At 38.9% G+C, this 23,951-nt stretch overlaps 11 non-coding genes across 11 annotated transcripts; 6 read left to right on the forward strand and 5 right to left on the reverse strand.

Annotated features, from left to right (window-relative positions):
* Positions 1-1,770: 1,770 nt before the first annotated feature.
* Positions 1,771-1,863, forward strand: trnai-uau. Its single transcript is given in 2 exon segments — positions 1,771-1,808; positions 1,828-1,863. It is a non-coding gene; the product is annotated as a tRNA-Ile (tRNA).
* Positions 1,864-3,043: 1,180 nt separating this feature from the next.
* On the forward strand, positions 3,044-3,136 carry trnai-uau. Its single transcript is given in 2 exon segments — positions 3,044-3,081; positions 3,101-3,136. It is a non-coding gene; the product is annotated as a tRNA-Ile (tRNA).
* Positions 3,137-4,168: 1,032 nt separating this feature from the next.
* On the forward strand, positions 4,169-4,261 carry trnak-uuu. The gene is given in 2 exon segments: positions 4,169-4,206; positions 4,226-4,261. It is a non-coding gene; the product is annotated as a tRNA-Lys (tRNA).
* A 1,193-nt stretch (positions 4,262-5,454) lies between these two features.
* Positions 5,455-5,547, forward strand: trnai-uau. Its single transcript is given in 2 exon segments — positions 5,455-5,492; positions 5,512-5,547. It is a non-coding gene; the product is annotated as a tRNA-Ile (tRNA).
* Positions 5,548-6,945: 1,398 nt separating this feature from the next.
* trnai-uau lies at positions 6,946-7,038 on the forward strand. The gene is given in 2 exon segments: positions 6,946-6,983; positions 7,003-7,038. It is a non-coding gene; the product is annotated as a tRNA-Ile (tRNA).
* A 795-nt stretch (positions 7,039-7,833) lies between these two features.
* On the forward strand, positions 7,834-7,926 carry trnai-uau. Its single transcript is given in 2 exon segments — positions 7,834-7,871; positions 7,891-7,926. It is a non-coding gene; the product is annotated as a tRNA-Ile (tRNA).
* A 1,146-nt stretch (positions 7,927-9,072) lies between these two features.
* Positions 9,073-9,165, reverse strand: trnai-uau. Its single transcript is given in 2 exon segments — positions 9,073-9,108; positions 9,128-9,165. It is a non-coding gene; the product is annotated as a tRNA-Ile (tRNA).
* A 7,224-nt stretch (positions 9,166-16,389) lies between these two features.
* On the reverse strand, positions 16,390-16,482 carry trnai-uau. Its single transcript is given in 2 exon segments — positions 16,390-16,425; positions 16,445-16,482. It is a non-coding gene; the product is annotated as a tRNA-Ile (tRNA).
* A 1,384-nt stretch (positions 16,483-17,866) lies between these two features.
* Positions 17,867-17,959, reverse strand: trnai-uau. Its single transcript is given in 2 exon segments — positions 17,867-17,902; positions 17,922-17,959. It is a non-coding gene; the product is annotated as a tRNA-Ile (tRNA).
* Positions 17,960-18,839: 880 nt separating this feature from the next.
* Positions 18,840-18,932, reverse strand: trnai-uau. The gene is given in 2 exon segments: positions 18,840-18,875; positions 18,895-18,932. It is a non-coding gene; the product is annotated as a tRNA-Ile (tRNA).
* A 3,403-nt stretch (positions 18,933-22,335) lies between these two features.
* Positions 22,336-22,428, reverse strand: trnai-uau. Its single transcript is given in 2 exon segments — positions 22,336-22,371; positions 22,391-22,428. It is a non-coding gene; the product is annotated as a tRNA-Ile (tRNA).
* Positions 22,429-23,951: the final 1,523 nt, after the last annotated feature.

Here is a 23,951-nt window from a genome sequence, read left to right on the forward strand (position 1 = left end):
CGTTGGTGGATCGTGCCACCAAAGGTTTATTCTTGCCACACACCCAGGATACTACAGAACTCAATCCAGGGGAAAGTGATTAATAAAAGTGAAAGAATAAACTGAGATTTGATCTTTTATTTCATGTATCATTAATCATTTTTAAATATATACTAAAGGTATAGCAGATGCCTGCGCCAGCCACCTTCCTGTAGATTTCTGATCCAACCCAAAATCTCACACCTCATCCAACTAATTAAATATCTTTATAATCTGCATAAAAAGTGTTCACATTGTTAGAAATGAACTTTTCAGGACTCCAAGTGCAAAGTCAGTGATCACAATTTACATTTGAATGCTTAGCAATGACTAATGTACAGTATATATAGTATACTATACAATTTTAGTATACAATTTTAGTATAAGACTCTTCTCTGTACTGGCACCAAGTTGGTGGAATGAACTTCCCTAGAGGTCCGGACAGCTGAGTCACTGGCTATTTTCAAACGTAGGTTGAAGACCCACTTATTCAGGAAACACTTCAACTAGCACTTCTTTCCCTATCTTTTGCATTTATTAAAAATAAAATAAAATAAAATAAACCTTTGACACTTTTCATTGTAACTTGAACAATATTTTAAACTCATAGTATCTTAAGTACTGTATGTAACCTAGTGAGCCAGCATTAATGTACCCAAATTTAGAGATTTACGCACGTCGCTCTGGATAAGGGCGTCTGTCAAATGCTCACTCACTCACTCATTTTCTACTGCTTTATCTGAACTACCTAGGGTCACGGGGAGCCTGTGCCTATCTCAGGCATCATCGGGCATCAAGGCAGGATACACCCTGGACGGAGTGGCAACCCAACACTCTCATTCACTCACACAATCACACACACAATCACACACAATTTTCCAGAGATGCCAATCAACCTACCATGCATGTCTTTGGACTGGGGGAGGAAACTGGAGTACCCGGAGGAAACCCCCGAGGCACGGGAAGAACATGCAAACTCCTCTTTATAATATTAAAACTTATATTTTAATATTATAGATACAGCCTGGCTGGGATGCCAGCTCATCTCTTAGCACACTGAACACTCATTCACAGCCCCCCCCCATGCTGTAAATGTAAATGTAAATGTAACACCAAATCCAGCTAATATGTTATGTTTTTTTATTTTTAAACTCATCAGAGAGATAGATCTTCAAGAGACACCTACTGCACCGTTCACAATCATGAGATTGGTAAAGAGCTTTAAAATCTCCCATGAGAAGATTAAATTCAAAGGAATGAGCACATTGGGTTTGGGTTTTTGAAAATTTAAAAAATTGGGAAGTGTGTTTCTCATTAACACAAAGAGAAACTGTTAAAATGAGCAGTGAAAATAAAAGTGATCAATGTGTCACAGTCATGAATAGTGCAGAAATTACATATCCTGCTTCTTACACTTCTTTGAAATCAAAATTTTTATTATCCAGGTGAGATCCCTCGGCGGATCTTTGCTCATGTAGTATGTAGTGCCTAGTTTTATAGAAAAGTTAAGGTTATTAATGTTATTCCAATATAGTCACAGCAGTGTTACAGTACATTTGATAAAGGGATAATATGAATTGTATTATATATACATTATATATGAACATGGCAGGCATAAGTTCTGGTGATTACAATAGCTTCAGTTACAATGTCTCAGGGTATAACTGCTTGTGTTTACATATTAGCTTCCTTTATTGAACTAAGTGGATCTACCCCAACCTCAAACCACCATCAGTGTTAAATGCCACATGTGCTCCAGTGGCGCAATCGGTTAGCGCGCGGTACTTATACAGCAGTACAGGTGAAGCAATGCCGAGGTTGTGAGTTCGAGCCTCACCTGGAGCATGAATTTTAAGAGTACTTTTAAACCCTTAAAACTGTTGAGTTTTGAAAGTACCCTATACTTTCTCTGTACTTTCTAACAAGACATATGTCAATGTGATGAAGTGGCCTCCAATCCAAGGTGTATTTCATACCCAGTATTCATGTGATAAACTCTGGATCTCCTGTGATCTCTGACCCGGATAAAGAGACTACTAAAGCTATGCTATGTTCAAGTTTCCAAATGAAAGATGCAAAAGTGCAAGACTTTCCAGGAACAAATGAAAATACTGTTTGACACCTTTATTTCTTATCATAAGTACTGTAGTGCTCCAGCTCCAGACCAAATCTAACAACAAATCCAGCTAATATGTTATGTTTGTTTATTTTAAAACTCATCAGAGAGATAGATCTTCAAGCGACAGATTGGTCATCACTGATATACTGCACCGTTCACAATTGTGAGATTGGTAAAGAGCTTTAAAATCTTCCATGAGAAATGAATGAGCACATTGGGTTTGGCTTTTTGAAAATTGTAAAAATTGGGAAATTGGAGTGCAAAGCTGCTAAAATCTCATTAACACAATGAGAAACTGTTAAAATGAGCAGTGAAAGTAAAAGTGATTAATGTGTCACAGTCATGAATAGTGCAGAAATTACATATCCTGCTTCTTGCACTTCTTTGAAATCAAAATAAATGATGGCAAAACAATTTTAATTTTCCAGATGAGATCCCTCGGCGTATCTTTGCTCATGTAGTATGTAGTGCCTAGTTTTATAGAAAGGTTAATGTTATTAATGTTATTCCAATATAGTCACAGCAGTGTTACAGTACATTTGATAAAGGGACAATATGAATTGGATTATATACACATTATATATGAACATGACAGGCATAAGTTCTGGTGATTACAATAGCTTCAGTTACAACGTCTCAGGGTATTTGGATGCCTCAGTGGTTAAGGCTTGTGGTTAATGTGCAGAATGTTAGGCGTTCATGCCCATAAAAGAAATTGCTCTCCATGATAGGAGTAAAGTCAAATAACTCCTTGTGTTTATTTGTTAGTTTCCTTTATTGAACTGATAAACCTAAGTGGATCTAGATCCATTAACCCTGCAGTGGTGCAATTGACCAATATAGCCAAAATTTTGTCATACACTCAGTTCTAGATCCAAAGCCCAGCTCATATAACCTTCTCACATGGCTCCAGTGGCGCAATCGGTTAGCGCGCGGTACTTATACAGCAGTACAGGTGGAGCAATGCCGAGGTTGTGAGTTCGAGCCTCACCTGGAGCACAAAATTTAAGAGCAGCCTGAAAAAAATCTAATCCACACTTTCAACCAGTCTAGAATCATACTTTGATGAGAACCTTGGCTTTCTGTGTGGAGTTGTTGTGCATGTACTTTATGATAGATTCCATCTACCTTGTCTTACGTAAGATAAATTACCTGGATGTGAATGAATGTTCAGTGTGCTCAGAGATAAGCTGGCATCCCAACCAAAAAATAACACATTTTAAGAAACTCTAAAAATGAGCTATAAGTACAAAAATAAATGAGTCAAGACACAAGACACAGTCCTTAATAATGCAGGGGTTATCAGTGGAAAATATTAAGTGACCTAGCTGAACTGTTAGGTAACATCTACACTTGAGAAGTAATTCTTAAGAAATGCTTTATGTAGTGGACGGCAACAAACAAATTAGCCAAATTAAATAAATTCTATTTTTAGGTGTCATATATATATATATACCTGTTCCTGCTAATGGTGAATACCATACCTATCACTAGCAAGTCTGGCTCCAGTGGTCCAATTGGTCAAAGCATGGTGCTTATATGGCAGTACAGGTGAAGTAATGCTGTTTGTGGGTCTGAGCCTCAAATAGAGCACAGCTTTTAAGAACAGCCTACAATGTTAACCATACTGTACCAGCTCCTGGATCTCTGGTTATTGCCTATTTAGAGTTTTCTATGGGTAAGTGGTGTCTGATCTGAAAGGTCAGTGTTTTTGCAAGTTTTCATTTCAACCACACCTGAGTCTAATAAAAAAACAATGTTAACTGATTAAATAGGAAGAATCATGTGTTGCCCTAGATTGATTGGAATGGAAACCTGTTCCTATACATCAAATCTGCCATGGCCCTTGGCGGATAAGCCGTCGCCCTTGCTCTGGATTCTTTGTTTTCATCTCACCTTCCAAAAACATGCCATCATTTGGATTGGCTAAAATATCTTACACCTATTTACAGTATGTATCACCACCCTACACACATTGGTGCTCATTCCACCCCAAACCCCAAATCACCATCAGTGTGACATGCTGCATGTGCTCCAGTGGTGCAATCGGTTAGCGCGCGGTACTTTTACAGCAGTACAGGTGAAGCAATGCCGAGGTTGTGAGTTCGAGCCTCACCTGGAGCATGTGTTTTAAGAGTACTGTTAAACCCTTAAAACTGTTGAGTTTTAAGAGTTCTCTGTACTTTCTAACAAGATTTTGTTTATTTTAAAACTCATCAGATAGATAGATCTTCAAGTGACAGATTGGTCGTCACTGATATACTTCACCATTCACAATTGTGAGATTGGTAAAGAGCTTTAAAATCTTCCATGGGAAGAATAAATTCAAAGGAATGAGCACATTGGGTTTGACTTTTTGAAAACTCAGGTGCAATTGACCTAAGCTAGACAAATTTTGATCATACACTCAGTTCTAGATCCAAATGCCTATAAACATGGCTTCAGTGGCACAATCGGTTAGGACACAGTACTTATAAAGCAGTTCAGGTGGAGTAATGACGAGGTGGTGAGTTCAAGCCTCACCTGGAGCAAGAACTTTAAGAGCAGCCTGAAAAAAATCTAATCCACACTTTCAACCAGTCCAGAATCATGCTTCAATGAGAACCTTGGCTTACTGACTGTGTGGAGTTGTGCATGTACTGTACTTAATGATAGATTCCACCTACCTTGTCTTACCTAAGATAAATTACCTGGATGTGAATGAGTGTTCAGTGTGCTAAGAGATGAGCTGGCATCCCAGCCAGGCTGTATCTCTTTATAATATTAAAATATAAGTTTTAATATTATAAAGAGGAGTTTGCATGTTCTTCCCGTGCCTTGGGGATTCCTCCGGGTACTCCGGTTTCCTCCCACGGTCCAAAGACATGCATGGTAGGTTTATTGGCATATCTGGAAAATTGTATGAGATTGCCTGAGTGAATGAGAGTGTGTCTGTGCCCTGCGATGGGTTGGCACTCCATCCATGGTGTATCCTGCCTTGAGGCCCGATGACGTCTGAGATAGGCACAGGCTCCACGTGACCCGAGAAGTTCGGATAAGCGGTAGAAAATGAATGAATGAATCAGTTGTTGCCCTAGTCTGACTGGAACAGAAACCTGTTCCCACACTAAATCTGCCATGGCCCTTTGCGGATAAGCTCGGACACGCTTGCTCTGGATTTTCTGGTTTCATCTCACCTCCCAAAAACATGCCATCATTTGGATTGGTTAAAATATCTTACTCCTCTTTACAGGATGTATCACCACCCTACACACATTGGTGTTCGTTCCACCCCAACACCCAAATCCCAAGCACCATCAGTGTTACATGCCACATGTGCTCCAGTGGCGCAATCGGTTAGCGCGCGGTACTTATACAGCAGTACAGGTGAAGCAATGCCGAGGTTGTGAGTTCGAGCCTCACCTGGAGCATGACTTTTACGAGTACAGTTAAACCCTTAAAACTGTTGAGTTTTGAAAGTACCCTATACTTTCTCTGTACTGGGTTAAAAAAAACTTTATGGGCATTTTATCACTTTATCCTGCTTATGGTTCTGATGTATCTAAGCTTATCCAGGGAACTCTGAGTGTGAATCAGGGACACACCCAGAGTGTGCTGCTTAGAAATGACATTCCCAAACTTGTACATTTTAACATTAAATTAATTCAAAAGAAAGTTAGAACTTGGTTTCTAGTGTTTCCTGTCTGCTTATAAATCAGCTCAGTTTTCAACTCTCAGGTTTCAACACAAATGTTTCCTTGGTGAAAGCACGCATTTGTATAATCTGATAGTAGTTAATAAGAAGTAGTTAAATTATGTTGGATTTATTGTAGTGTTATTATATTATCTTCACCATTACTGAAATGTGCATGACAAATGCAGAACATTCAAGAGATCTTTGCTTGAATAACATTTTATTCAAAAAAGTTACTTTTACATATATTTACATAACAGCTGATTGAACCCTGTACTCTGAACCCAGTTTTCTAACAAGACAATGGTGGTTAGGTCAATGTGATGAAGTGGCCTCCAATCCAGGGTGTGTCTCACATCCAGTATTTATGTGATAGACTCTGGATCTCCTGTGATCTCTGACCCGGATAAAGAGAATACTAAAGCTATGCTATGTTCAAGTTTCCAAATGAAAGATGCAAAAGTGCAAGACTTTCCAGGAACAAATGAAAATACTGTTTGACACCTTTATTTCTTATCATATATCGTGCTCCAGCTCTCGATGAAAAACTGTTAAAGTGAACAGTGGAAGTAAAAGTGATCAATGTGTCACAGTCATGAATAGTGCAGAAATTACATATCCTGCTTCTTTGAAATCCAAATAACTGATGGCAAAATAAGTTTAATTATCCAGGTGAGATCCCTCAGCAGATCTTTGCTCATGTAGTGCTTATTTTTATAGAAAGATTAATGTTATTAATGTTATTCCAATATAGTCACAGCAGTGTTACAGTACATTTGATAAAGGGACAATATGAACTGCATTATATATACATTATATATGAACATGACAGGCATAAGTTCTGGTGATTACAATAGCTTCAGTTACAATGTCTCAGGGTATTTAGATGGCTTGATTGTTAAGGCTTGTGGTTAATGTGCAGAGTGTTGGGCGTTCATGAGTATTTGCTTTCCATGATAGGAGTAAAGTCAAATAACTGCTTGTGTTTACATGTTAGTTTCCTTTATTGAACTAATAGACCTAAGTGGATCTAGATCCATTAACCCTGCAGTGGTGCAATTGACCAATCTAGACAAATTTTGGTCATACACTCAGTTCTAGATCCAAAGCCCAGCTCATATAACTTTTGCACGTGGCTCCTGTGGCACAATCGGTTAGCGCGCGGTACTTATAAAGCAGTACAGGTGGAGCAATGCTGAGGTTGTGAGTTTGAGCCTCACCTGGAGCACAAAATTTGTCAAATTTGTTTTATGTCAAATGACATAAAATTGAAGATCTAAATTCAGAACGGTTTATGGTTATTCTGGTTTTATTGTGTTTCTCTACAAAATGTTTTTTGAAGCGCACTGTGACTTCTTTTTTGGGCGCTAACCGATTTCAGACATATGGAGGTGGAGTGAAGGAGCATCTTTCTGAAGCAGAGCATAATCCCCTCCTTTTTGAGACTGGGCTGCAGGGCAGTAATTCATCAATTCATCAACACACCTCCAAGATGATCACTGCCTTGCTAAAGAAGATGAGGGTCAAGGTGATGGACTGGCCAAGCATGTCTCTAGACCTAAACCCTATTGAGCATCTGTGGGGCATCCTCAAATAGGTCTCTAACATCTACCAGCTCCGTGATGTCATTATGGAGAAGTGAAAGGGCAACCTGTGATGCTCTGGTGGACTCTATGCCCAGGAGGGTTAAGGCAATGCTGGAAAATAATGGTGGCCACACAAAATATTGACACTTTGAAAACTATTGACACGGTTTTGTGGCCAGGAGTTTAAACATTAATGGCTGTGTGTTGAATTATTTTGAGGGGACAGCAAATATATATAAGAACCATTGAAATATTAGGATAGTTATGCCAACAGTTGTGTTTTTATCATTTCTAATCAGAATTCACCTTTGTTCTTTAATTCATTCGGGAATTAATGGATTTAAGTTAAGGGCAGTAATACTACAAATGTAGATGCAGTGTAGAGTTCCTCTGGGTACTTCAGTTTCTTCACATCTCCCAAAAAGATCTCTGCATGTGCTCCAGTGGCGCAATCGGTTAGCGCGCGGTACTTATACAGCAGTACAGGTGAAGCAATGCCGAGGTTGTGAGTTCGATCCTCACCTGGAGCATGACTTTTACGAGTACAGTTAAACCCTTAAAACTATTGAGTTTTGAGAGTACCCTATACTTTCTCTGTACTGGGTTAAAAACACTTCACGGTCATTTTTATCACTTTATCCTGTTTATGGTTGTGATGTATCTAAGCTTATCCAGGGAACTCTGAGTGTGAATCAGGGACACACCCTGAACACAGTTGTTCACACCTGGGGCAGTTTTGGCATACTCATTCTAGCTACCAGCATGTTTTCGGCAAGTGAAAGGAATTGAAGTAAATACATAAGATAAATATATAAATAGTATATATTTATCTATGTATGTATACATAATATGTATCTGTATCTGCCTTTGGACATCCACTGAGCCGAGGCTGACTCTAAGAATCCTGAGACATCTCCAGTTAGACTCTGTGGTACTGAGGAGATCAGAAGTCCTTGATCCTTACACCAATACAACATTTAACTGACTGTATATTACAATCACACCCCCAGTGTCACCCAGATGAGGATGGGTTCCCCCTTGTGTCCGGTTCCTCTCAAAGTTTCTTCCTTTACCAATTTAAGGGAGTTTTTCCTTGCCACTGCTGCCTGAGTCACCTCAGACTTGCTCATAGGGGAATAAATACATACAGATTGTGAACTATATACAACTAATAATAATCTAGAATTTTTATTCTGTTAATTCTTATTTCTTTTATTATTCGTTAATTCTTTTATCATTAATTATGTTTACCTTCTGCTCTGTGTTCATGTTCTGTAAAGCTGCTTTGAGACAATGTCTATTGTAAAAAGCGCTATACAAATAAACTTGAATTGAATTGAATTGATATTTAATGTCATAATGGCATTAATGTCATGTGCAGAGAAGCTCAAGGACATTGGTGGTCATGAGTTCAGGGCTTTGGTGGATTGGGGAAAGAAGCTCCTTGGTGGTCTCTAAAGTCTTAGCTATGTGGTTGCAGAGACTTTTATCCGACAAAAGCTATAGGTACAGTCTGTGGTGGGTGAGATGCTTTTAAAAACTTTACGTCCATGTCCGTGCTCAGTCTGCTGTACTGAACGCACACTTGTGAATGAAACACACCAGTAACAGTATCTTCAATTTGAGTATAATTCTCTGATGTAACGGGAGGTTTGTAACTTCCTGCTTAAAAGTCATGCTCCAGGTGAGGCTCGAACTCACAACCTCGGCATTGCTTCACCTGTACTGCTGTATAAGTACCGCGCGCTAACCGATTGCGCCACTGGAGCGCTGGTAGCTAAATGATGATATCTATAGCTTATCTATCTGGGGTCCTAAGGCGCGCCGGCGCGCCTTTGGCACATTTTTTCCTTTCCATTGATAGTCATACACATACATGTAATACATCATTCGAAACTGTGAAGACTCTACTTTTATTTGAGTGCCTTCATAATAACAACGAAACGCTGTGCTTTTGGTAAATAAAGAAAATAACAAGGGTGTGCATTCAGACATCTCTGTCTCCTTGACTATCTTCCTGAACACGTTACAAACATGAACTGATAACTCCGCCAATACGCCTGAAATGTCTACCTTTAAATGAAATAATTAAAATCGAAAGCAAATATTGTCTTTTTGTGTAATCTGTATGTAAGTAAAGAGAGGTACAGTTTTTCTGGCTCGACCTCATTAGCACTAATGTGATCCCAACTACCGCGTGCGCGCCATTCATATGATGATAATTACCTGGGCGGGCTATGCAAACAAGATCGACGCCCCCCAAACAATGCTATAAGAAGCAAAAAGTTTGAACAGATTCATTCACTTATCGACTGAGGATATAATTTCTGAAGAGTACGTTTTACTTACATTTGTTGAAATCTTGTGTGAGGTAAAATTATATATAGGTACTGTACAGTATTCAGACTATTTGCAAGCAGATATTAAGAGCGACTTTATAGAAACGTCTCGTAATTGGCAACTTTTATTTACCTTAAAATGTTAGTTCTTATTAAGCTGTATGCTGATTAATGTAATGTGAATATACAATATGTTATATAGCAATATCACTATTTAGAATATATTTTGACTAGTGTTTATGCCTCGACTAGTCTTGTTTACGTGACTATCTGTTCGGGTGCAAATGTATCGATGTGGTGTCGATGAGCTGTAAATGTGCTCGGAGAGATGTCATGTGTAAATATGTCCGTTAATGGCCCGTTAACAAACATATACAGCGCATCTCTGTACCCAATTATCTTATCTCAGCTATGCTTAACTGCCTTAGTTGTTGCTTTATAAGTTTGTTACTGTGGAGAATACATTACATTAATTATTAATTATTATGTGTCTGCATCACCTTTACCTGCTACTCACACGTCGTAGGTCTCTTTCAGTTCTCAAAGCAACTGAAACTAATGTGTAAGTACAGTTTATTAAAGTGTCACTGCTACAGCAAAATACTGAGTAATAATTTTATTTTATAGTTTATTTTTACCTAAAACATTTTCTAACCCTAACCATTTATTTATTTATTTATTTATTTATTTATTTATTTATTTATTTATTTACAGATTTAACACTGACAGTGACAATGCACCTGTTGCAAAGAGACTCAAGACCAACATCCAGGCAAGCAACAGGCAGTCCGTTCTGTCATGGAAAACAGAGACTGATATTGATGTGGTTGCACACACTTTGAGTTTCTTTCCTGCACGGGAACCTGGACCACAGCTGAGTCCTGCAGATGCACACACACCCCTGAGTCTCTTCAAAATGTTTTTTAATGAGAATGCAGTTTCAACTCTTAGCCATAACACCAATGCTCAGGCTGCCAGGGCAACAGCAAAGGGTTGCAAATGGACAAATGGAAAGATGTCAGCGCCACTGAGATGTACCGCTACATCGGACTAACATTTTATATGGCCATGGTAAAGTTGATCTCCATCAAGGACTACTGGAGACAGAACAGTGTTTTCTCTGTGGCTTTTCCTGTCAAAGTAATGTCAAGAGATAGATACCGCACTATTTCATGGTATGTGCACATGAGTCACCTAGAAGAAGACAAGGTAAATGACAGGAAAAGGGGCACAGCCAATCATGACTGTCTTTTCAGGGTCAAACCTCTTATGGACACTATCCGTCAAGCTTGTATAAACCTCTATCATCCTAAAAAAAAACTTGGCTGTGACACAGTACATGAAAGCTAAACCAACCAAGTGGGGCTTCAAGTTGTTTGTGCTTGCAGATTCTTCCAATGGATATACTGTGAACTTTTCAGTGTACACCAGGAAAAATAACTTTCCCACAGGCTATGGACTTTCATATGATGCTGTTACATCTCTTTTGGACTGTAAAACTTTAGGCTCTGGGTACCATGTGTACACGGCAATTTTTACACAAGCCCAAAGCTCCTGACAGACTTGTTTGCTATGAAGTTTGGTGCTTGTGGGACTTACAGAGACTTTAGGAAGGAATGCCCACGGGATGGAGCAAATTCACTCTCCAAGCAATCTTCCAGGGGCTCAATCAGATGGATTAGGAATGGACCTCTATTGTTTGTGAAGTGGATGGACACACGAGAGGTATCTGTCTGTTCAACAGTACACCCTGCTTATACAGGAGAGACAGTGCAGAGGAGGGTAAAATCACAAGACACATGGAGCACAAAGACATTTCCATGTCCTGCACCTGTGACTGCCTACAATTAACACATGGGGGCCGTTGACCTTTCTGATCAACTGGTACAGTACTACACTGCACAGCACAAGACAATGAAGTGGTACAGAAAGATCTTTTTACACTTCTTGGACATTGCTGCCACCAATGCCTTCATTATGCACAAGGAGCTATATGGTAACATGACCCACAAACTGTTCATGGAACAGCTCGTTGTAGAGCTCTGTGGCATAACACATGAAGCAGAACCAAAACAGACCAGGAGTACCCATGTGCCAGTTCCAGTAGCTCGGCTGACCTCAGATGTAAGCAATACTGCCACTGTTGGTCGCCAGAAATGTGTGTGCTGCAAGACAGTGTAAGGTAAAAGACAGGACACACCTTGGAAATGCAAAACATGTAATGTTCCCTTGTGTGTTCAGTTAAATTGGAACTGTTTTGATCAATGGCATGACGACATTTAACTCCAATTTCAAAGATGCACAGTGTGTGATAGCTTACAAATTTATCTTATTTTTTATATTGTAAAGTATTTTTAGATGCACACCAAACTGTACATTTACAGCTGACATTTAGAATCATTCCATACAATAAAGCTTCTTGACTCTTGACTCTATTGTATTGTTCATGTTTTTTAACATTGGTAAAATAAAAGTCTTATTTTGTCAAGTACAGATATAAATAAAGTCTTTTGTACTTTATTGCACACTATTTTATTAAACTACTAGCAAAAGATTTTCTCTTTAAGTCTCCCCACATTCATTCTTTTGTCAACACAATCCAGACTAAGCCATTAGGGGGTTGGGCATCCTCAGGTGTGAATCATCAATATTCATGACCATTGACACTCCCTTGCATATCGCCTTTACACAACAAAAACTGTTTTACACAAGTTAAATCAATGTATTGTTTCATGTGAATGAGTGGGTAAATGGGTTTTACATCTTTTTGTAGCAAATTATCAACTCTACAAGAGCAGAGAACTTTATTGTTTGTGAACAAATGTTCAGTATGTGTTTCTTGGCCTTATTTCAGCAACTTTTTACTAACCATGCATAAACATCATTTACTTAAAATACAAACATGTACATACATTTTACTTACATAATATTGTAGCCCAGTTTGTGCTGAATACAGCTATTAGCCCTTAATATGTTTTAAAGTAACTGAAAAGACCAAATGTAAGAGCATGTCAGAACCTCTGGCAGTGTCCCAAAATGGTCAGAACCCAGAGGGTTAAACCAGTACATTATATTCTCATGCGATAGAGGACCACACCCCAGTGACGTCACTGCGAGGTAAACTAAAGGGCTTTAAAAAATAAATAAATAAATAAATAAATAAATAAATAGATAAATAAATAGATAAATAAAGAATCTGAAGCGACCTTCACACGACAAACGGACACGACTGTCGGATTTCGCCCCCTAGTGTCAGTCGCACGGGATGTGCAATATGATCGTGTAGACGTCAAAATGGGAGTAAAGCTAATTCTCGCGGTCTCGGAAAACCCATTAGTATATGATCGTGACACCCGAAAATAACCACGAAAATCTTCTCCATTAAGGCGCAACTCTTGCACTAAACGGTGATACTCCCCGAGACTTTTTCTCCTAGTCAGGTAGTGTTTTATTTACACTGATTTGCAATGTTTTCTTTTGCCTCTCCAGTAAAAGAGAGCGAAAGCAAGAGCCTGTATTCTCCCTCCATTTCTCATGGTGAATGAAGGACTGAATTATTGAAGGAGTAAATACAAACAATCAATACAACAATAAATACAGAAAGACCGCGAATACTTTTTGAGGAAACATGGACACAACATTAAAAATAATACTAATTATTAAATATTAAAAATTGATTACTTAACAATATTAACAATAGCAATGTATTTAAAACAAAATGATTGTTTTTGATAAAGTTTAAAAATGACTAAAGTTAATATTATTACTTTTACAATAATTCTCGCGCACACGAACCTGATTGGACAACATTGGAATACATCACATCCGTCGGCATATCGGATGCGGTGTAGTCGATCCAACCCTCAAAACGGATCGGCACCGTACGCAGCGCCTTTGCGACTCTCCATAGGAAATGAATGACTTCTGGTTTATCGGCCGTCGTTTGTCGTGTGCGGTGTGAAGGCCGCTTGAATCCCACCAGAAATTAATTTTAGGATTTTTTTTTTTAAATAAGTGCTGTCTGTTTTGTAGCTAATAGTGTAGTTAAATATTTATGTCAACTATTTCCAACAGAGGGCGCCATGACACTGTTAAACTGTTAATTGCTTGGGGGGGATGAAGTAATACTAATGGATCTAATTGAATGGAGGCTACCAGTACTTAACCTTTTAATCAAACAGCTTAATGTGTAGATATCTAACTCAGGTTTCCTCTAATGTCTGAACGAATCTGAGAGAAAATAAACACACATATTGTATGTTCTGGAAAAAAAAGAAAAAGAAAATGACTTTTTATATGGAGTTTACCAAAAAGTTTTATTTAAATCTTTAGATTAATATCTCGTGTTTAGTTTGTGTTTCAACAAATAAAATTGTCCTTGTTGGAGTTTTTTCATTGAAATTCTATGATGCACTGATAAAAACATTACTAATGGAAAGACTCTGCAGCATCTAAACTGTTTGCTCAGTCCTCTGTTTCCTCCTCCATATTTTGTATTTATTCATTGTTATGCATTATTAATTTGCATTTTAATCAGACAGTTTGACCTTTAATGCCCCTCTTTTTTTTGGTGCCTGTCACCAGAACAATCTCAGACTTTTAGGACAATATAATTTGCTCGCCTGTGTATGTTTTTTTTCTCCCTTTATCCATTAGAAAAAGGGACATGCTGATGTGAATCAGTTTCTCCTGCTTGGTTATAAAAGATGAACCTCTTCCTGGTTATGTTTTGAAAGGTCAGGTCCAAATGGAGGCAGATAAAGTTATATTTAATTGAATTGAACATTTTGTATTGAATTCTGCGTTTAGGGGCAGAAATGCACAAATCATACACTAAAAAGTGATCATGGTCTTATGTAGCTTTTACTATTTATAGTGTTATAAACCTCCATTATTTACTTTTTGTTAAATTTACCATAGTAGTAGTTCAAGTCAAGTCAGAAGAAACTGAAGAACCCAGAGGAACTCTACACTGTATCTACATTTGTAGTATTACTGTCCTTAACTTAAATCCTTTTATTGTCATTTCAACCATACTGTATATAGCTGTTGCAGTTCACAGTGAAATGAAACAAGGTTTCTCCATAACCAGGGTGCTATGTAAAACAAATACAGACTTAGTAAGGATTCTGTAAGTTAGTCCTAGATACATAAATTGGATCTGTGCAACCTGGTGCAAACAGTGCAGGACAAGACAAACACAGGGCTGTCAAGTTTCACGCATTGAGAGTGACAGTCACGCATTTTGGTCTTTTGTCACGCTCTCCCACCACACATTGTATTTCTCAGGCAGAAAAACTTACTATTTATCACATATTTAATATGCCGCAGCGTCCAAAATGTATCTGTCCGCACCACTGTCTCTATGGAACCGGGCAGGAATCAAGTGCGTCTCCCCTGCCAATCAAAAAAAGAGGCTACACAATAACTAATCAGAAAATAGCACTATTGTATATGGGTAAGATTTATGGAAATGTTACTTTTGCCTGTCTTCAAAACTTGAGAGCCCTGACTTTGTATTTGGTTAAAATGTGGTCAGTGATCCTGGTGAAACACAGTTGTTTTTTTTTTAGTTTTTTTTGGTGGGTGGTGGTGGGGGGGAGGTTTGCTGGTGGGTTGGAAATGTCACTCTTGCCTGTCCTCAAAACTAGAGAGTCCTGCAAACAAGACAAACAAGACAGTGCAGGACAAAAAATACAAGACATTACACAAAAGGCAATACACAAAAGGCAATAAACAGAAACAGCGCCAGTGTAAATACTGTATGTTCAACAATATTGCATGTGCAGAAACACTGGAATGAACACAGTGTTATAGCAGCAGTTACCTGAGATATTGTAAGGGATTGTGCAAAACAGCAAAAACAGTGTGCAAAAACAGCATGTAAACATATTGATGGATATATATTGGAATTGTGTGTATTTAGTGTAGGTCTGTGCAGTCCATACTGTTGATGTGCGTGTGTGTTGTGCTCATTAAAGTTCAGTTCAGTTATTAAGGAGTCTGATGGCTTGTGGAAAGAAACTGTTACACAGTCTGGTCCTGAGCCTCCAACATTTTCTTTACCGCACAGAGCTGCATTTCTGTCACCACAAAACGAGGTGAGCCCATCTTGAGCTCATCTGGAGGTCATGTAGCTGAATGGCGGTGTCCAGAACTCTGTCGCTGAGCCACGTCTCTGTGAAAACAAAGACGCGACAGTTTCTCAACTCTCGCCGTGTAGTGCGTTCGAATCGGATGTAGTCCAATTTATTGTCCAGGGAGCAAACATCGGAGAGTAGAATGGACGTGAGAGAACATTTTGCTTGAGGTGGAAATGCAAACTAGATGGGATGCCAGTCCATAACAAGACACCACACACAGTTATTTGTACCTGCTCATTAACATAGCCATTCCACCTACAGAACAGAAGCCTTTCTGGAGCCACATATAGATTACAGTACAGTGAAATTCTCTCTTCACATTTCCCAACTTTGGAGGTGGGGGTCAGAGCACAGGGTCAGTCATGATACCATTCCTCTGCAGCAGAGATGGGTAAGGGCCTTGCTCAAGGGCCCAACAGTGACAACTTGGCAGTGATAGGCCTTTAACCCCAATCTTTCAATCAACAACCAAGAGACTTAACTGTTTGTGTCACCACTACCCTAAAATCTATGCTCCAGGTGAGGCTCGAACTCACAACCTCGGCATTGCTTCACCTGTACTGCTGTATAAGTACCGCGCGCTAACCGATTGCGCCACTGGAGCACATGCAGAGATCTTTTTGGAAGATGTGAAGAAACTGAAGTGCCCAGAGGAACTCTACACTGTATCTACATTTGTAGTATTACTGCCCTTAACTTAAATCCATTAATTCCCGAATGAATTAAAGAACAAAGGTGAATTCTGATTAGAAATGATAAAAACACAACTGTTGGCATAACTATCCTAATATTTCTTAGATCTTATATATATTTGCTGTCCCCTCAAAATAATTCAACACACAGCCATTAATGTTTAAACTCCTGGCCACAAAACCGTGTCAATAGTTTTCAAAGTGTCAATATTTTGTGTGGCCACCATTATTTTCCAGCATTGCCTTAACCCTCTTGGGAATAGAGTCCACCAGAGCATCACAGGTTGCCCTTTCACTTCTCCATAATGACATCACGGAGCTGGTAGATGTTAGAGACCTATTTGAGGATGCCCCACAGATGCTCAATAGGGTTTAGGTCTAGAGACATTGGCCAGTCCATCACCTTGACCCTCATCTTCTTTAGCAAGGCAGTGATCATCTTGGAGGTGTGTTGATGAATTGATGAATTACTGCCCTGCAGCCCAGTCTCAAAAAGGAGGGGAATATGCTCTGCTTCAGAAAGATGCTCCTTCACTCCACCTCCATATGTCTGAAATCGGTTAGCGCCCAAAAAAGAAGTCACAGTGCGCTTCAAAAAACATTTTGTAGAGAAACACAATAAAATCAGAATAACCATAAACCGTTCTGAATTTAGATCTTCAATTTTATGTCATTTGACTTTAATAGAGAATTATCTACCTTCCTATCAACTTGATTGGATTTAGCACATCACCTGGAGGCTCATTGGATTTAGCACATCACCTGGAGGCTCAAGTGATTAAGGTTCAAGCCCTATTTGCTGTCACTGTCCTGACCCATAACCATCTCTGCTCCAGAGGTGCTGTATCATGACTGACCCTGTGCTCTGACCCCAGTCATATAAGTCGTGATATGTGAAGAAGACAGTGTGTCACTAGGTCACTTAATATTTTCCACTGATATCCCTTTCCTGCATTATTAAAGACTGTGTCTTGTGAATTGATTCATTTACTTTGTACTTACAGTTAAGTTTTACAGATTCTAAAAATGTATTATTTTTTCCAAAAATCCTTTATTTTTAGCAAGCATTATATTTTAATATTATAAAGAGATACAGACTGGTTGGGATGCCAGCTCATCTCTGAGCACTCATTCACATCCAGGTAATTTATCTTAGGTAAGACAAGGTAGGTGGAATCTATCATAAAGTACATGCACAACTCCACACAGTCAGTAAGCCAAGGTTCTTATTGAAGTATGATTCTAGACTGGTTGAAAGTGTGGATTAGATTTTTTTCAGGCTGCTCTTAAATTTTGTGCTCCAGGTGAGGCTCGAACTCACAACCTCGGCATTGCTCCACCTGTACTGCTTTATAAGTACCGCGCGTTAACCGATTGCGCCACTGGAGCCACGTGAGAAGGTTATATGAGCTGGGCTTTGGATCTAGAACTGAGTGTATGACCAAAATTTGTCTAGATTGGTCAATTGCACCACCACAGGGCAAATGGGTCTAGATCCACTTAGGTTTATCAGTTCAATAAAGGAAGCTAACATGTAAACACAAGCAGTTATTTGACTTTACTCCTATCATGGAGAGCAAATTCTCTTAGGGGCATGAACGCCCAACATTCTGCACATTAACCACAAGCCTTAACCACTGAGGCATCCAAATACCCTGAGACATTGTAACTGAAGCTATTGTAATCATCAGAACTTATGCCTGTCATGTTCATAAATAATGTATATATAATGCAATTCATATTGTCCCTTTATCAAATGTACATACTACATACTACATAAGTGAGGCATCTCACCGAAGGATCTCACCTGGATAATAAAATTTTTATTTCAAAGAAGTGTAAGAAGCAGGATATGTAATTTCTGCACTATTCATGACTGTGACACATTGATCACTTTTACTTTCACTGCTCATTTTAACAGTTTCTCTTTGTGTTAATGAGAAACACACTTTCCAATTTTTTTAAATTTTCAAAAACCCAAACCCAAATGTGCTCATTCCTTTGAATTTAATCTTCTCATGGGAGATTTTAAAGCTCTTTACCAATCTCATGATTGTGAACGGTGCAGTAAGTGCCTCTTGAAGATCTATCTCTCTGATGTCCCTGATTCACACTCAGAGTTCCCTGGATAAGCTTAGATACATCAGAACCATAAGCAGGATAAAGTGATAAAATGCCCATAAAGTTTTTTTTAACCCAGTACAGAGAAAGTATAGGGTACTTTCAAAACTCAATAGTTTTAAGGGTTTAACTGTACTCGTAAAAGTCATGCTCCAGGTGAGGCTCGAACTCACAACCTCGGCATTGCTTCACCTGTACTGCTGTATAAGTACCGCGCACTAACCGATTGCGCCACTGGAGCACATGTGACATGTAACACTGATGGTGCTTGGGATTTGGGGTTGGGGTGGAACGAACACCAATGTGTGTAGGGTGGTGATACATCCTGTAAAGAGGAGTAAGATATTTTAACCAATCCAAATGATGGCATGTTTTTGGGAGGTGAGATGAAACCAGAAAATCCAGAGCAAGGGTGTCCGAGCTTATCCGCAAAGGGCCATGGCAGATTTAGTGTGAGAACAGGTTTCTGTTCCAGTCAGACTAGGGCAACAGCTGATTCTTCCTATTTAATCAGTTAATATTGTTTTTTATTAGACTCAGGTGTGGTTGAAATGAAAACTTGCAACCACAATGACCTTTCAGATCAGACACCACTTACCCATAGAAAACTCTAAATAGGCAATAACCAGAGATCCAGGAGCTGGTTGGGCTTTTTATATTTATACTGAAGTATTATTCCGGCCACATTAAAGGTTTTCATTTGGTATGGTTAACGTTGTAGACTGTTCTTAAAAGCTGTGCTCTATTTGAGGCTCAGACCCACAAACAGCATTACTTCACCTGTACTGCCATATAAGCACCATGCTTTGACCAATTGGACCACTGGAGCCAGACCTTTAATTGCTAGTGATAGGTATGGTATTCACCATTAGCAGGAACAGGTATGCCACCTAAAAATAGAATTTATTTGCTAAGTCAGTAACCCAAGGTTCTCATCAAAGTATGATTCTGGACTGGTTGAAAGTGTGGATTAGATTTTTTTCAGGCTGCTCCTAAATTTTACACTCCAGGTGAGGTTCAAACTCACAACCTCGGCATTGCTCCACCTGTACTGCTTTATAAGTACCGCGCGCTAACCAATGGCGCTACTGGAGCCATGTGAGGAGGTTATACAGTATGAGCTGCACTTTGGATCTAGAACTGAGTGTATGACCAAAATTTGTCTAGATTTGTCAATTGCACCACTGCAGGGTTAATGGATCTAGATCCACTTAGGTCTATTAGTTCAATAAAGGAAACTAACATGTAAACACAAGCAGTTATTTGACTTTACTCCTATCATGGAAAGCAAATACTCATGAACGCCCAACACTCTGCACATTAACCACAAGCCTTAACAATCAAGCCATCTAAATACCCTGAGACATTGTAACTGAAGCTATTGTAATCATCAGAACTTATGCATGTCATGTTCATATATAATGTATATATAATGCAATTCATATTGTCCCTTTATCAAATGTACTGTAACACTGCTGTGACTATATTGGAATAACATTAATAACATTAACTTTTCTATAAAAATAAGCACTACATGAGCAAAGATCCGCTGAGGGATCTCACCTGGATAATTAAACTTATTTTGCCATCAGTTATTTGGATTTCAAAGAAGCAGGATATGTAATTTCTGCACTATTCATGACTGTGACACATTGATCACTTTTACTTGCACTGTTCATTTTAACAGTTTCTCATCGAGAGCTGGAGCACGATATATAATAAGAAATAAAGGTGTCAAACAGTATTTTCATTTGTTCCTGGAAAGTCTTGCACTTTTGCATCTTTCATTTGGAAACTTGAACATAGCATAGCTTTAGTAGTCTCTTTATCCGGGTCAGAGATCACAGGAGATCCAGAGTCTATCACATGAATACTGGGTGTGAGATCGGTTAGCGGCCAAAAAAGAGTGTGCTTCAAAAAACATTTTGTCAAGAAACACAATAAAACCAGAATATCTATAAACCGTTTTGAATTTAGATCTTTAATTTGATGTCATTTGACTTTAATAGAGAATTATTTACCTTCCTATCTATTTTGCTGTATGTGCTCCAGTGGCGCAATCGGTTAGTGTGCGGTACTTATATGACCGTACTGGTGAAGTAATGCTGAGGTTGTGATTTCAAACCTCACCTGGTGCATTGGTTTTAGCACATCACCTGGAGGCTCAAGTGATTAGGGTTCAAGCTGTCACTGTCCTCACCCATAACCATCTCTGCTCCAGAGGTACTTTCTGCATCTTTCTGAAGCAGAGCATAATCCCCTCCCTTCAGAGACTGGGCTGCAGGGCAGTAATCCATCAAGGTAAGGGCCCCAAACACACCTCCAAGATGACCACTGCCTTGCTAAAGAAGATGAGGGTCAAGGTGATGGACTGGCCAAGTATGTCTCCAGACAATAATAATCAGGTTAATTATATAATCCTGTAGTTAATTTTACCACAATGTTTACAAAAAAATGGCTAGATATTGTAGCACCACACAGGAAATGTATTAAATCTAAATATTTTAGAACAGTCTATTTTGCAAAGAATTTGTATATATTAAAAAAGAGAGAATACGAACTAAATACTGTGAATGAAACATACACTTTCCAGAAATCAAGAAAAAAGCAACGTCAAAAACAATAACACATTAGATACTAAATAAGAAAAGTTACAAACCAGTTAAATGCCCAGTAATCAGTATTATGGCACCTGCTGCTAGAGCTGTGTAGCACAAATACAGGCCTCATTGTTAACCGCATACTAGAACATTCAGCAGGAAGTAACAAATTTTAAGATCAAGATTTCTAACGGTTAAAAAGTGCGGAATTTAAAGTTTTAGGAATTCATTCATTCATTTTCTACCACTTATCCGAACTACCTTGTGTCACGGGGAGCCTGTGTCTATCTCAGGCGTCATCGGGCATCGAGGCAGGATACACCCTGGACGGAGTGCCAACCCATCGCAGGGCACACACACTCTCTCATTCACTCACACTACGGACAATTTTCCAGAGATGCCAATCAGCCTAAAATGCATGTCTTTGGACCGGGGGAGGAAACCGGAGTACCCGGAGGAAACCCCCGAGGCACGGGGAGAACATGCAAACTCCACACACACAAGGCGGAGGCGGGAATCGAACCCCCAACCCTGGAGGTGTGAGGCAAACGTGCTAACCCCTAAGCCAGTTTTATGAATTTAATAGTCTATTTTTTTAAATTACTAAGTTCAGCTCTCATTTCCTGCCCATGAAAACACAGCTAGAATTTTCAGGATCAGTTTCAAGTGCACTCAGTCATGCATATACTTGAGAGCCAAGTTATACCTTTATAAAACACCAAATCCCCTTCATAATAATTTATGAAAATGGTCAAGGGTGCCTTCACTGTCCTGTTTTTCTTTGTAATGAGATGTACTGTGTCAGCTATATATGGTTGAAATGACAATAAATGTTTCTTGACTTAACTTGATATCCATTATAAACATGGCTATACAAATAAAATTGAATTGAATTAAAAATTGAAAATCATTAAATTCTGCATTAATTAAACTCCAGAAACCAAATCTTGATATTGAAGTTACTTCTTGCTTAATGTTCTTTTGTTAGCTTATATGCCATAATTAACATATAAACTGTTTGCGTCACCACTGCCCTAAAACCTATGTTCCAGGTGAGGCTTGAACTCACAACCTCGGCATTGCTTCACCTTTACTGCCGTATAAGTACCGCGCGCTAACCGATTGTGCCACTGGAACAGATGAAAAGAAAATTTTGGAAAGATGCAAAGAAACTGAAGAACCCACACAGAGAAACCCTCTACACAGAGAAAAGATAAAAACACGAGTGTTAGCATATGGTACTTATACAGCTGTACAGGTGAAGCCATGCTGAGGTTATGAGTTTGAGCCTCACCTGGAGCAGAGCTTTTAGGACAGTGGTGGTTAAGGCTCTGGGTTATTCACTGTGGTTCTAGCCCTATCACTGCCAAGCTGTCACTGTTAGGCCCTTAACCATCTTTGCTCCAGAGGAACTGTAGAATGTCCCTTTTCTCTGACACCAAAAACTGGTAGTTCTGGTAGTTCCCAGAATATCAAACTCTACTAAAGGCGGTAAAGGGTTCTCGCTCCAAAACTCCGGAATACCTTTCCTGACTGTGTTGGTGCTCAGGATTGTGGTTGTGATTACATGTGGTCTTTGAGAACAACAACCTCCTAATCAATACACAACGGTCTGACTGTATCGGACTGTAAAAAAAAACCCATTATTAATAACACTCCCAGGGTTTATAACAGTTTATATTTACACCCTCCAGTGTCACCCAAATGGGAATGAGGTTCCCTTTTGAGTCGGGTTCTTTTCAAGGTTTCTTCCTCCTCCATCTATGGGAGTTTTTCCTTACCACAGTTGCTCCATTCACCTCAGGCTTGTTCATTAGGGATAAATACAAACACATTTAAATATAAGTCTAATATTAATCTTTAACTTTTGTATAATATTAATCTTTGTATAATTAACCTTTTGTACTATATTTATTATGCTCTGTAAAGCTGCCTTGAGAAATAATCACTATGTACTGTGTGAGCTATATATGTTGAAATGACAATAAACGTTTCGTGACTTAACTTGATGTCCATTATTAACATGGCTATACAAACAAAATTGAATTGAATTAAAAATTGCAAATCATTCAGTTATGCACTATTAAACTTCCAGAATCCAAATCTTGATACTGAAATTTTGTTTCTTTTTGCTGAATGTTCTTTTGTTAGCTTATATGTTATAATTAACCTGATTATTGTTGGGATCGTTTCAGAAACTGAGGGATTGTTCAATTTGGTTTTATACAATAGTGACACCAAGTGTTTAAATGAAGAACAAAAAAAGTTCTTACCAAATTTCATTCATTTATAATCATTATGCTCTTTACCCTGGTCAGGGTCATGGTGGACCCAGATCTTATCCCAGGAACATTTTGCTTGAGGTGGGAATGCAAACTAGATGGGATGCCAGTCCATAACAAGACACCACACACAGTTATTTGTACCTACTCATTAACATAGCCATTCCACCTACAGAACAGAAGCCTTTCTGGAGCCACATATAGATTACAGTACAGTGAAATTCTCTCTTCACATATCCCAACTTTGGAGGTTGGGGTCAGAGCACAGGGTCAGCCATGATACCATTCCTCTGGAGCAGAGATGGGTAAGGGCCTGCTCAAGGGCAGTAATAGGCCTTTAACCCCAATCTTTCAATCAACAACCAAGAGACTTAACTG

This window comes from Tachysurus fulvidraco, chromosome 2 (genome assembly GCF_022655615.1).
Source record: "Tachysurus fulvidraco isolate hzauxx_2018 chromosome 2, HZAU_PFXX_2.0, whole genome shotgun sequence".
In the NCBI taxonomy this organism is placed as follows: Eukaryota; Metazoa; Chordata; class Actinopteri; order Siluriformes; family Bagridae; genus Tachysurus; species Tachysurus fulvidraco.